This window comes from Abramis brama, assembly GCF_963993115.1.
Source record: "Abramis brama genome assembly, chromosome: 22".
In the NCBI taxonomy this organism is placed as follows: domain Eukaryota; kingdom Metazoa; phylum Chordata; class Actinopteri; order Cypriniformes; family Leuciscidae; genus Abramis; species Abramis brama.
The window spans coordinates 30,981,341-30,993,532 of record NC_139984.1 but is presented as its reverse complement, the minus strand read 5'-3'; the positions used below and the strand labels follow the sequence as shown (position 1 = coordinate 30,993,532).

Genomic DNA, 12,192 nt, shown 5'->3' with positions numbered 1-12,192 from the left:
AGTATTATAATGAAATATCAACCATTACATTCATAAAACTGTAGAATATAAATACATTTTTAAGCAGTCAAAAAGGAAATGTCCAACACAGGACAAAACACAGTTCTTTTCACAATACATGACACATATGTACACTGGTGGCCAAAAGGAGTATTTAAGTGTCTTAATGTTTTTGAAAGAAGTCTCTTTGATGCTCAAGAAACATTTCTTATTATTATCAATGTCTGACTGTCTACTCCTCCATCTTTTCTACAGCATAGGAGTAAAAATCATCATTAAAATAATCTTTAAAAAGCCAACACAATGGTTTTGTCCACCTTTGCGAATAACTGAACTTCTCCAAAGATTGGTTCCTGTTCAGAACTTGATTGACAACATCAGAATGTTCCCTGGTCTGCATGCGTGTCCACAAACACAAATGTACTCAGTCGTTCAGAGGAGATCCCGGTTCCAACACTATATGAGAGAGAGAGAGAGAGAGAGAGAGAGAGAGAGAGAGAATATTAATGTCACATTATTTTTAACCTAATTTTTTGTTTATTTTTATTTTTATTTTCACAAAAACTTAAGAATATATATTTGTAAACAGCTTTTGTCAATAAATAGCATACAAAAGAACTAAATTAAATTATGCCAGATTAAATTTTAATACTTACAAATCCTAAATTCTGTCCAAAAATGCTGAGATCCATAGAGAGAAAGACTGAAATCAATGATTTTAGCCCATTTCAGCTTGTCTGCAGTGAAGGGGTTCCTGTTTGAGACAAATACACAGTAAGACAAATGCAAGAAATCACTGAGTGATGATCGTTCTCCTTCCTACAGTAGTTAACCCACCTGTGCGCTGATATTAGGACCTTCCTGGTCAGGTGGGACTGCAATGGTAGAGTCTTCTGCCTAATAAAATATCAAAATAATGCAAAAATATAAACTTAAGTTGTTTAGAATGCTAGATTTGGTATGAATGAATTAGTGAGTTTTAGTGCAGTGCTTACCTGGATACATTTAATCTGGTGAGACTGAACAAAGACAATGGCCCATCTTCTGATTGGTTAATTTGCTGTGTAACGTTAGACATGATGCAAAGGTCACTTATTTGATATAAAGTTAGCCAATTTTATAGAGATTTTATAAGATATTGTAAGCTACCTAGTCTGCACAAGTGGCTCCAAAGCAATTTTCACATATTGCTAATCATTTCAGCAAACTTATCTCAAAATATATCACAAATTGCCTACCTCCGGAATCTTGCTAGAAGTCACTGGCGCGAATTGGCGCTTTGTTGCAGTTGCCTTTAAACACACATAAACATGGAAGTAAATATTAAATTACATTAAAAAAAACTGTAATATGTTATAGTTTGCAAACTAATGCTAAAACTATAAAGGTTCTCATCAGTAGGCCAACATTACCTACAACCAAAACAGAATTTCACAATAGTTTATTCACATTTATCGTTAATGTAAACGCGTTGCTCGTTGGCATATTTTAACTCGACAATTCAATAATCTAACAAAGTGTGTAAAATGAAACGTTAGCTCAGTTTACCGTGGTAAAGTTCGTTACCGCCATATTGACGAGTAGGCTAACGTTAGGCTAACGTTATAACAGGTTAAACTGGGCACAATCCTGTCAACACACAGAATGTTTTTTTTTTTGTTTTTTTTTTACCTTGCTTGCTGATCTCTCTCTCGGTGAAGTGAATTCCGTCTCTTCCCCGGGCCAGACACGAACGGCGCGATCCAACAAAAGACAGACCCCAGTGATATTACACTGGATGCTCTGGCGCAACATGACAAATCCCAGACAGAGTATGGTAGCAAAGTGATGCGCCGCGGCCGATATATTTCTGTACGGTTCTCCGAGTCCAAGCGCTCGCGCTATTTCTGACAAGGGACAAACAGGTTTGCATTTTGTATTAAAGGTCCGGTCGCTTCAATGTGTCCAATATAGACAGCCTCTGGCTATTATAGCGTTGTAGAAACGCGGTGTTAGGCAAAAATTAGGAAATAAAAAGCACGATGGAATGGTGCCAGACAGATCTAGACTGTTACGTCAAATACAGTAGTATACAGCAAATTTAAAAAATACAGTAAGTCTCTGTATGTGGTGTTAGACAAATACAGTAGTATACAGCAAATTTAAAAAATACAGTAAGTCTCTGTATGTGGTGTTAGACGTCACAGAAAATTCCCATGATGCAGTGGGAATCACAGTTATTTACTGTAAAGAGAAATAGCAGTATAATACTGGGGGATTTAAAGTAAATAACTGTAGAAATTACAGAAAAGTCTAACAGTGTAGTTTAGCGCCATCTACTGCTTTAGAAGAGGAAGTTGCTCAATTGCATTTGTGAGAAAATCTGCCTGGACACATGTGTGAGAAAATCGAGCTGAGAGATCTCATAAAAAGCCAAGTGTCACACAATCATAACAGACAGATATGCCTTTGTATGCACTAGAGTTGGTATTTGTTCAAAGGTTACATGCAATTTGTAGGATGGTTTGTATTTATTTGTGAAATATTATCTTGGCTCATTTATTTATATTTGTAAAACACAATACATATTTGTTACTCCACTGCATTTTCACTCAAACTGACCTTTGTACTTGCACATTGCTTTCTGTTTGTTTGCGAGTCGAGTTTTCCTTTGCGAAGTAGATCGAGTTTGTTTGCAAAATGCTGGATTTGTTTGTTTAATTTTGGCACATAATTCGCTCCATATCAGGGAGCCAAAATCTCAAAAATGGGTTGAACCTGACATGGTCTGCCATACTTTTTATTTGTGTTTTTTTCTGTTAACTTTGACCCTAAGAACCAATAATTGGAGGGTCTGCTCTGCCAGAAATATTGTGACATTTTTTTTATTTTAGTGTATTTAAAAAAAATCCATTTTAGTGTAGCTATGCACCCTTTATTTTTTATCAGAAAAATGTGAAAAATATTTTTTTTCCTCAAATCCTCAGTGGGTTGGGTAGGCTGTCAATAAATACATTCCAGATACACAGAACACATGTGCTGACAGATATTTTTTCATTGGATGTTGTCACCACATGTGTTCTGTGCATCTGGAATGCATTTATATAATTATATAATTCACTCACAAAAAAGTGATGGGTTTTTTTTCACTATAAAAAATGAAAGATTTTCAAAAAAAAAAAATCTGCAATGTTTCCGGCAGAGCAGACCCTCCAATTATTGGTTTTTAGGGTCAAAGTTAACAGAACATACACAAATAAAAAGTATGGAAGACCATGTCAGGTTCAACCCATTTTATTGAGCTTTTGAGACTTTTTTTTGGTTTCATGTTTAAAAGTATCATTGCATTTTTTTTCTTGTATATTCAAACATTTATTTAAACCATTAATCTCATAACATTAGATTATTTATTGAAGTTGCAATTTTGCAGTGTATAGGTATAGGCTACTGAATTTATTGATCAAATGTAAGAATTTGACGACACATGATACATAGACATTTAATAAGGAAAAAAGAAAAATCGGCCTTTATAAAGGTAAATAACGCCCTGTGGTAAATATCACATATATGGAGATTTAAGTATTAAAAGCTGATACAATGAAATTATTGCTTCAGATCAGAATAAATTATATTTATACCCCAAAAATCATCCCAGAATAAAATACTCTTATTTTACATTTGATTATTCAATACCTGTACGTGAATACTCCTGTTAGACCTACCTGTAAATCTTAAAGCTGTTTATTTAATCAATTTTATTTAATATGTTTCATCTTTGTTCCATTAAATTTGTTTTGGCCATTGCCTGTGGTGGTTTTCGGGCGTGGCTTAGCGAAGGTTTAATTAAGTTTATATGATTACACTCAATCTGAAACAGGGTGTACAGCAATAAATTGTTATAAGCTACTCAACAGTAAAAGCCAGCCTTTAAGGAGACAAAAGTGGATTCAGGCAATAAGACATGAATCGCTAGAAGAAAATTATCATCAAATCGTTCATATTAAGTATAATTAACCCATTCTTCTAGCTGATGATTCATGTCTTATTGCCTGAATCCACTTTTAACCATTTAAAGATGATTACATGTGACATATCGTTCACAGTATTTATTTGAATGGAAGCCAGATGTTGCAACTGACCCCAACAGGGGACGGTTGCAACATGTTAAAATACCTTAAATTTCACTAATTAACTTTAGCTTTTTGTCTCAATGAGCATAAAATTCTGAAAATATTAACTGTTTTAGGCCTACTATAATTATATTATAGTATTAATTATTTATACAATAATATTATTGTAGCCTATTATTTATTTATTTAGTCATATTTATCAAATAACAGTTATTGAATTTTGTCTGTATAACATAGGCCTATATATTCAGTGTGCAGGTGTTACAGATGCTATTCAATCTCTCCATATTTCAGTGTCAGACAGGAAGAATTGAACAATTTGCAATGCAACAAACTTTTATTAAACATGCAATTTATAACATGTTGCAACCGTCCCCAACCCTATCAGCCACGACAGAACATCATACTCCTGCTAGACACACTGACTTTGACACATGCTGACCATGTCACTTAGAAGTCAACAAAACAATAATTCAAACTAAGTAAGTTTTGATTAATTCATACAAAATGTCAGGACAGAATGACAAAAATATATCTCATGAAAAATTTTACTTTCATACCTCCAAAACAAGTTTTGTTCAATAAATGCAGCAGCAGATGTTGAATATGTCTTCTGTATTTTTGGTGGGGGGAGGGTCTAAGGGGTCTAACTGTGCATGTTCAGTATGAGTGTCATCACTCCAGCTTGTTTCTGATTGGAGAAAAATGACATGTTGCAACTGTCCCTGGTCTCCCCTAAATATCTAAGTGGACGAATAGCAATTGGCCCAAGCAACAGCTTGCTAAAACACATGGCTAATATTAGCTTTCTAATAGCTAACTTGTCCCATCCTTTCATAAAGCTGAGGCTAGTGCTTTGGTTATTACATAAGTTAAAGGGATAGTTCACCCAAAATTAATATTATCCCATGATTTACTCATCCTGAAGTCATCCTAAGTGTATATGACATTCTTCTTTCAGACGACAGTTATATTAAAAAATGTCCTGGCTCTTCCAAGCTTGATAATGGCAGTGAATTGCTGTTTCTGTTCTGAAGTCCATTAAAGCTGACTACAATCATTACACAGACTTCTGTATTAAAGCAATTTTATTTTATTTTTGATATTTAAAATAGGAACAAAGAAGCAAATTACAAACAATAGGAAAAATACAATAGAAAAGATATACAAATTAAATAAACTAAAGTTTTTCCAGGTACAATAGCATAGGTTTATTTAACATGTAGTAAGAAATAGGCCCTACTACCGAAATTGAATAAAATGTAAAAAAAACAAAAAAAAACAACAAAAAAAAACACACTATATAGTCTTCACTGTGTGAATTAAACATAAATTGATTTATATTAAAAATAAAAAAGTGATTGTCAAAAGCAGTGTTTTTTTTTTTAAATGAACATATGGCAACAGTTTAAGAGGCTGCTCCCTTTAAGAATAAATCCACAGATATAGTTACACATCCGATTTTCTCCCATTTGTGTTTTTCGTTTTCAGTTCATTTTCATCTAAGACTACATTCACACTCAATCCAAATCAGATTATTTGTGATTGGAATCTGATCTCTTTTATTTTCTGGAATACCTGCATTAGTGTCTATGACCAAAAAACAAACACCAGCCTCATCGAGGGGTTTTCAACACTGATGTTGTCTTACATCTAGCCATGGTGCTGGACAAAGACATTTGGTCCCGGTTTCACAGACAGGGCTTAGATTAAACCAGGATTAGCCCTTAGTTCAATTAGGACTGATTTAAGCAGCTTTTATAAATGTGCCTTAGAAAAAAACATTACTGGTGTGAATCTCGAGACAAAACAATGACACTGACATGCTTTTAGAAATGTCAGTGCGAGTTGCTTTCAGGTAAAACAGCTCAAGCATGTATTTTAGTCCGGGACTATCTTAAGCCTGGTCTGTGAAACCAGGGGCCAGTTGCACCAACAGGGCGTACGCCTGGTCTTAAGGTAAGTAGGTCTTAACTCAGCATTCTAAGTCCAACCTAAAAGTTACGACCGTTGCACCGTCCAGGCTTAAGTCCTCTTCTCGCTAAGACCGGGCGTAAATCTTACGCCTAGTCAGTAGCAGCCCAGCAAACATTTGGACGTTTAATGACCGTTGAAAAGACGTCCGTCCGAGACGTCCCGTCATGGTTGAAAAATAGTTCCAAAATGGAAGTTGAACCGACGTCATTTCTGGCCGTGAATTCCACGTCTTTTCTGGCCGTGAATTCCACGTCTCTTCTGCGCGTCCCTGGACGTCTAAATGCGTCGTCATATGTGTTTAAATGTGTTGCTGCATAATTTAAGTGTATATATAAGCCTGCATATAAAATAATCACACACCTATTGTGTAACATCGTGAAAGACAATCAAGTCTTGAGGTTTAGCCTACACATCTTGACAAAGGTTCTAAAAAGGTCCAAAATTGGTCCAGTCAGACCTGAACGTCAATAAAACGTTTTAATCACGTGTACATCAAAAACAATAACACATTATTTGTGGACATAAGCAAAAAAGAAGCATGTTCTGATTAAGCACAACATTTTATTGATATTGAACAGCCAAAATTTCTCTTTATTTTTTTCAATGTTTAACATTTCGTGAGCTTAGAATTTTAAGGTTCTATCTCCACTTTTGGTTGAAATTGAGTTTTTGACAATCTGATCCATTAGGTGTTTATTAATGCCTGTGTGGTGTTATTTTTGTAAAAAAAAAAAAATTGTTAGTAGTTATTAATAAAATAAAAGGTTCCATCTCACAAAACATAAACAGAGTTTAAAAACTTTGATGCTCAATAAACTACAATAAACGGAGATAGAACCTTATAATTCTAAGCTCTCGATTTGTTAACCAAACTAAAATACCAATTGCAAAATACTGAATTATTATATAAAGATAGTTCACCCAAAAATGAAAATTATGTAATTTAATCACCAAATTCCAAACCTGTATGAGTTTCTTTCTTCTGCTGAACACAAAAGAAGATATTTTGAAGAATGTTTGTAACCAAGCAAATAGAGCATCCACTGACTACCATTGTTGGAGAAAAAATGATTATTAATGGGAAGCGACATCTGCTTGTTTACAAACATTCTTCCAAACATCTTTGTGTTTAGCATAGAAAGGTATACAGGTTTGAAACATGAGGTTGAGTAAATGATGACAATTTTCATTTTTGGGTGAACTATCCCTTAAACACATTGTTTGGCTCATTTTTTGTATCCACCACCCCCAGCTCTTCCTGGAGTGTGTTTCAGGTGTTCTGCCATTGCTGCATCAATTTCAGTGTCTGTAGCATGTGGGCTCCACCTCTTCACAGCATCTAAGGGAAGAGAATATATTTGTTTTTAAAATAAATGAAAATTAAAAATTTGAGGTAAATGACATGCACTTATTTTCAAAATATTTGTATGGTCTTCAGCTAAATTCAAAACAGCATTTGTCCCCTGCCTCTTCAATACCACTGTGGTGCCCTTGAGAAAGACCCTTAACTAGGTGTGTAACAGTGAGAAAGTGAACAGGACATTTCTGATAAAGACAGGTGGGCTGTGATGTCCCCTGAATAGACATGTTTAGCAATTCTAAAATTACAAAATTTTTAAAGCAGTTACTGAAAACATACATGTTCAAATCCAGCTAAACATTTCATTCTACTTCAGATAATTTACTTTCTGAAAGAAACTCTCAAAAGGCTACATTAATAATTTACAGTAATAACTTTGACTGTATCATTAAACATACTTAATACTATGGTATACCGTTGTATAAGTTCAAAGCAACTTTTAGCCTAGCTAATTTTAGCCAAACTCAGTTAGCCAATTTCAGTTGACAATGTGGGGCATCATTTCTTTCGGTTCATTCATGTCAAACAAGTAAAACTCTAGCACGTGAATCTAATAATACAAAATGTACGTACCCAACAGTAGATTTTTAATAATATGGGCCTCAATTCCTCCTCTCTTCGTGGTTGTTCAAACTTCAGTGTTCCGGAGTGAGTCTATGGGGAAAACGCGTTAACATCTCGTGAGATAATCTAACCTATCGCGGGATTTGGTAATGTCGGGAGATCTTTTGTTACATCTTGGCAGCACAGTTTTGGCAATTACATCCAACTCAGACATAAATGGTGACCAGATATATTTCTGTTTTACATGCATACATTCCATAAAAAAAAAAAAAAAAAAAAAAACACAACGTATCAGGTAGGCTACAGGTTGAAATAATGACTAAAATGCAGAGGCTTTGCATTCACTTAACCACACTGGGAACTGTGTGATTATAATTTATTTAAACAAGATAAAGTAAATATATTTACTTTGTATACAATTCGTGTATTTCATAAAGATAATTCCTGGGGTTTTTTTTTCTGTCTTGCTTGACTAGATGTGTAAAGGACGTCAGTGGACGTGTATTCACAGCCTTGACGTGTAAAGGACGTCAGTGGACGTCTTCACAACCTCTTAAAAACTACTTGGGCAATTAAATGAATTTTTGCAGTATTAACCATGCAAGGATTAAGCACAGCTTTTGCATATTTCACAAGTATTCCATGATGGAGGGTCATGATGGACTATAAATGCACGTGTAAAAGACGTCGCCAGGTGACGTCCTCTCACCCGATACTATAGACGTGTAAAGGACGTCAGTGGACGTATTCACACAACTTATTAAAACTTTAATTTAATAAAAAAATTAATTAATTATTGCAGTATTAACCACGCAAGGATTAAGCACAGCTTTATCACAATTGATTTCATAGAGGGTCATGATGGACTATTAATGCACGTGTAAAAGACGTCGCCATGGTGACGTCCTCTCTCACCCGAAACACAACATGGTATATATTGAACTACACGTAGCTAAAAGTCAAAATAACAATTATACATGCAACCTCAGATAACTTTAGACATGCACACATGTATCTGAATGCATTTTTAGGAAATGTTCTGTGTTACATATTTTTACCGATTTATGCCGTCATACCGCGACTATTTTTGGCCAGGGACACGACGTTGCCGTCGGACCAATGTTTGCTGGGAGGCGTAAATGCAAAATCTAGGCATATAATAGCGTTAATAGCCGTTATCCGATAGATAATGTTTCTATAGTAACCACTTCGTAACCACATAAGTAAATACAGTAGTAAAGACATGGCGCGCCTTATACACAGACTTTACAATGAGCGGGCTTTTAGACGGGAGAGAGTTATTCGGGACAGAAGCAATCCATTGGACCTTTACAATGATGAGGAGCTGATAGAGAGGTTTCGATTCTGTCGGAGGGATATATATGAACTTGTTGAAGAGCTGTCACCCGACTTACAGTATGTATCGGACCACAACGCAGCATTGACACCAGCATTACAGCTATTAATAACGCTACGTTTTTATGCAAATGGTGCGTTTCAAAACACTGTTGGAGATATGATTAATGTCCACAAATCCACCGCATGTCGGGCCATCCGCAGAGTGTCACTGGCACTGAGCCGTCGCCTTCCGCGATCTGCTCACCTCCCCACTGAGGCCGAGTCTGCGGTGATGAAACGCCGATTCCGCCGGGCCTCTGGCATTCCTGGTATTGTGGGCTGCATCGATGGGACTCACGTCCGGATCCAGGCACCATCTGAGCATGAGTATCTGTATGTCAACCGCAAGGGATACCATTCAATAAATGTGCAGATTGCTTGTGACGCCAATTATAAGATCTTTAATTTGGTGGCAAGATGGCCTGGATCTACCCATGATGCACGCATCCTCCGGGAGAGTGCGTTATACCAGGATTTCGAGGCTGGACGAGTAAACGGGCTTCTTCTCGGCGACAGTGGATACCCACTAAAACACTGGCTGATGACGCCTATAATTGCTCCGAGGACTGAGCAAGAACGACGGTATAACACCATCCACACCACCACTAGGTCACTCGTTGAGCGGTGCATCGGAGTCCTCAAGCGCAGGTAAAATCCTTTCCACAGTGTCTGACTCTGTATCCCTATCCATGGTGCTGATGTAGTGCGGTCACTAGATCACTGAAAACTATATACATGGGCAGAGCTAGGGTGGGCTAGCAGTTGCCATATTTGTTAAAATATTATAATGTTATTTTTTTTATCTATGTTGATTATGAAAAGTGAACAGCACGAATAAGATATATCAATAGCCTATATCGAGAGACATGGAGCGGGTCAGACATGATTTTGTTTTGTAGAAAGCCTTTCTTTAAAGTGAATTTCGTTTTGGATAAATTGTATATTAATTTTAATCAATTTTTCAGCATACAATTGCCTGTAGCCTATTTAATAAATAAGAAGTATATAGCAGACAATCATGGAGGCGCCCGCGCGGTCACTTGCACTGCACGTTAACGGGAGCGCGTCTCATCCTATAAGTTAACGAAACTCAGTGTATGCCTCACACAGACATGAGAAATACATCAAATACACAAAGCTTGAAATGTCTTTAAACGAAATAATTCAAAACGAAAAAACATAGGCTCTCTGATTATGTAATCCATGTGCATTTCTCTGTATAGGCGCGTTCACTACGAATATGGCGATCGTCAAAAAATAAATAAAAAAAAGTTGAATATTACATATTTAGTGGCCAAGTTTTGCTCATTTATTAATAGTAGAAAAGTGACACATTTAGGTTTTACAGTAATCATTGACTTTTTTTCTAGGTTTCATTGTCTTCATGGAGAGATGCGGATGCATCGTTAATCGCCTCTGTTATCTGTCTCCATGTTGTTTGTTTTTTCTTGTTTGTTATTGTATTTGATTGCTTGGCAGTCAGTGTGTGTCTGTGCTGACTGTACTGCTCTATTAACTTTCGTATTTCAATGTCTGTGAAATTTCCTTTTCTTTTTCTTTGCTCCTCCATTGATACGGCTAATGTTACAAGTTAACCAAACAGCGGAAGATAGTTTACAGCGTAACCTAGCAACGCGCGCTGCTGGTCAACAACACATGAACGCGCAACGCTAAGACCAGGCGTAGTTAAGCCTAGGCTTAAGTTTGGTTGGTGCAACAGACGTTAGGTCAACTCTAAAGACTGGTCTTAACTAAGACCTACTTAGCAGTTAGGACCAGGCTTAGTAAAGCCCTGTTGGTGCAACTGGCTCCAGGGGCTTATGTTTAAAGGTGCAGTACGTAACATTTTTTTTGTAGTTCACATTTACCAAATATGATCAGATATGCACAAAATCTGATTTGGACTGACTTGGCTAAAGTCCTTGTAATGTTATTTAGTGTTTTAAGACACTCAGGTCTCCGTGAGAAGAGATTCAGTGTTTTCTCCACAACCGTTCATGATGACGGACACACAGTCACTGGAACTGGATCCCAATTCTTTCTTTTAAAACACAGGATCTGTAAAGAAAACAACAGAAAACTGCGCTTAGTGAAAAACACAATTACAAGACGATTATACATTTAAAGCACATTCTTTGACAATATTTGAAATATTCAAAAACAAGCAAATGATTTACTAAATTAACATTGTAGAAAATGAACTGTATTGCACTAATTACTATTACGATGGCAACCGTTTCAGAGAGTCGATTACCACATTTTGATGTCCAATGACCACGAGAGTAATGAAGAGCAGGCAGACTTACTATGTTGTTCTATTTTACTTTAAGAATGTTGGATAACAAATCAAATACAATGTGTACATATTCACAGTCAAAAAAATCACATAAATGTAAAGAAAATGTACATATGAAGAGCGTAGGCCTACGCAAAATAATTAACAAATAAACAATGAATTATTTCAACAGAGTTGAATTTCAAGGATACAGCTGGTCTGTGATTCAGCAGTGAAAACAATGATTTCAAGAGTACTATAATGTATGGCGCGGAATAGCACTTTTGGGAGTACTTTGACTCGGCGCAGTAAAAAGTCACGCCTGAAAAATTCTCTCCCCCTCTCCCTCTCACTTCTGTCATTAGAAGTAGAACCAACATGACTTTTTACTGCGCGAGTCAAACTACTTCCAAAAGTGCTATTCCGCCATACATTATAGTTCAACGTGATCTCATGAGAATACGTGTGTATTTTTACGTAAAGTGTAATTCTACCATACGTACATTTAC

General features: G+C 36.1%; 1 protein-coding gene and 1 long non-coding RNA gene across 2 annotated transcripts in view; one reads left to right on the top strand and one right to left on the bottom strand.

Moving 5' to 3' along the window:
• The window catches only part of LOC311072984 (uncharacterized protein), a 1,552,487-nt gene that overhangs the window by 610,140 nt on the left and 930,155 nt on the right, over positions 1 to 12,192 (top strand). The gene's annotated exons all lie outside the window — the stretch shown is intronic.
• On the bottom strand, positions 6,628 to 9,139 carry LOC311072999. The gene is made up of 2 exons (XR_014604087.1): positions 8,020 to 9,139; positions 6,628 to 7,425 (listed from the first exon to the last, which is right to left on the bottom strand). It is a non-coding gene; the product is annotated as an uncharacterized lncRNA (long non-coding RNA).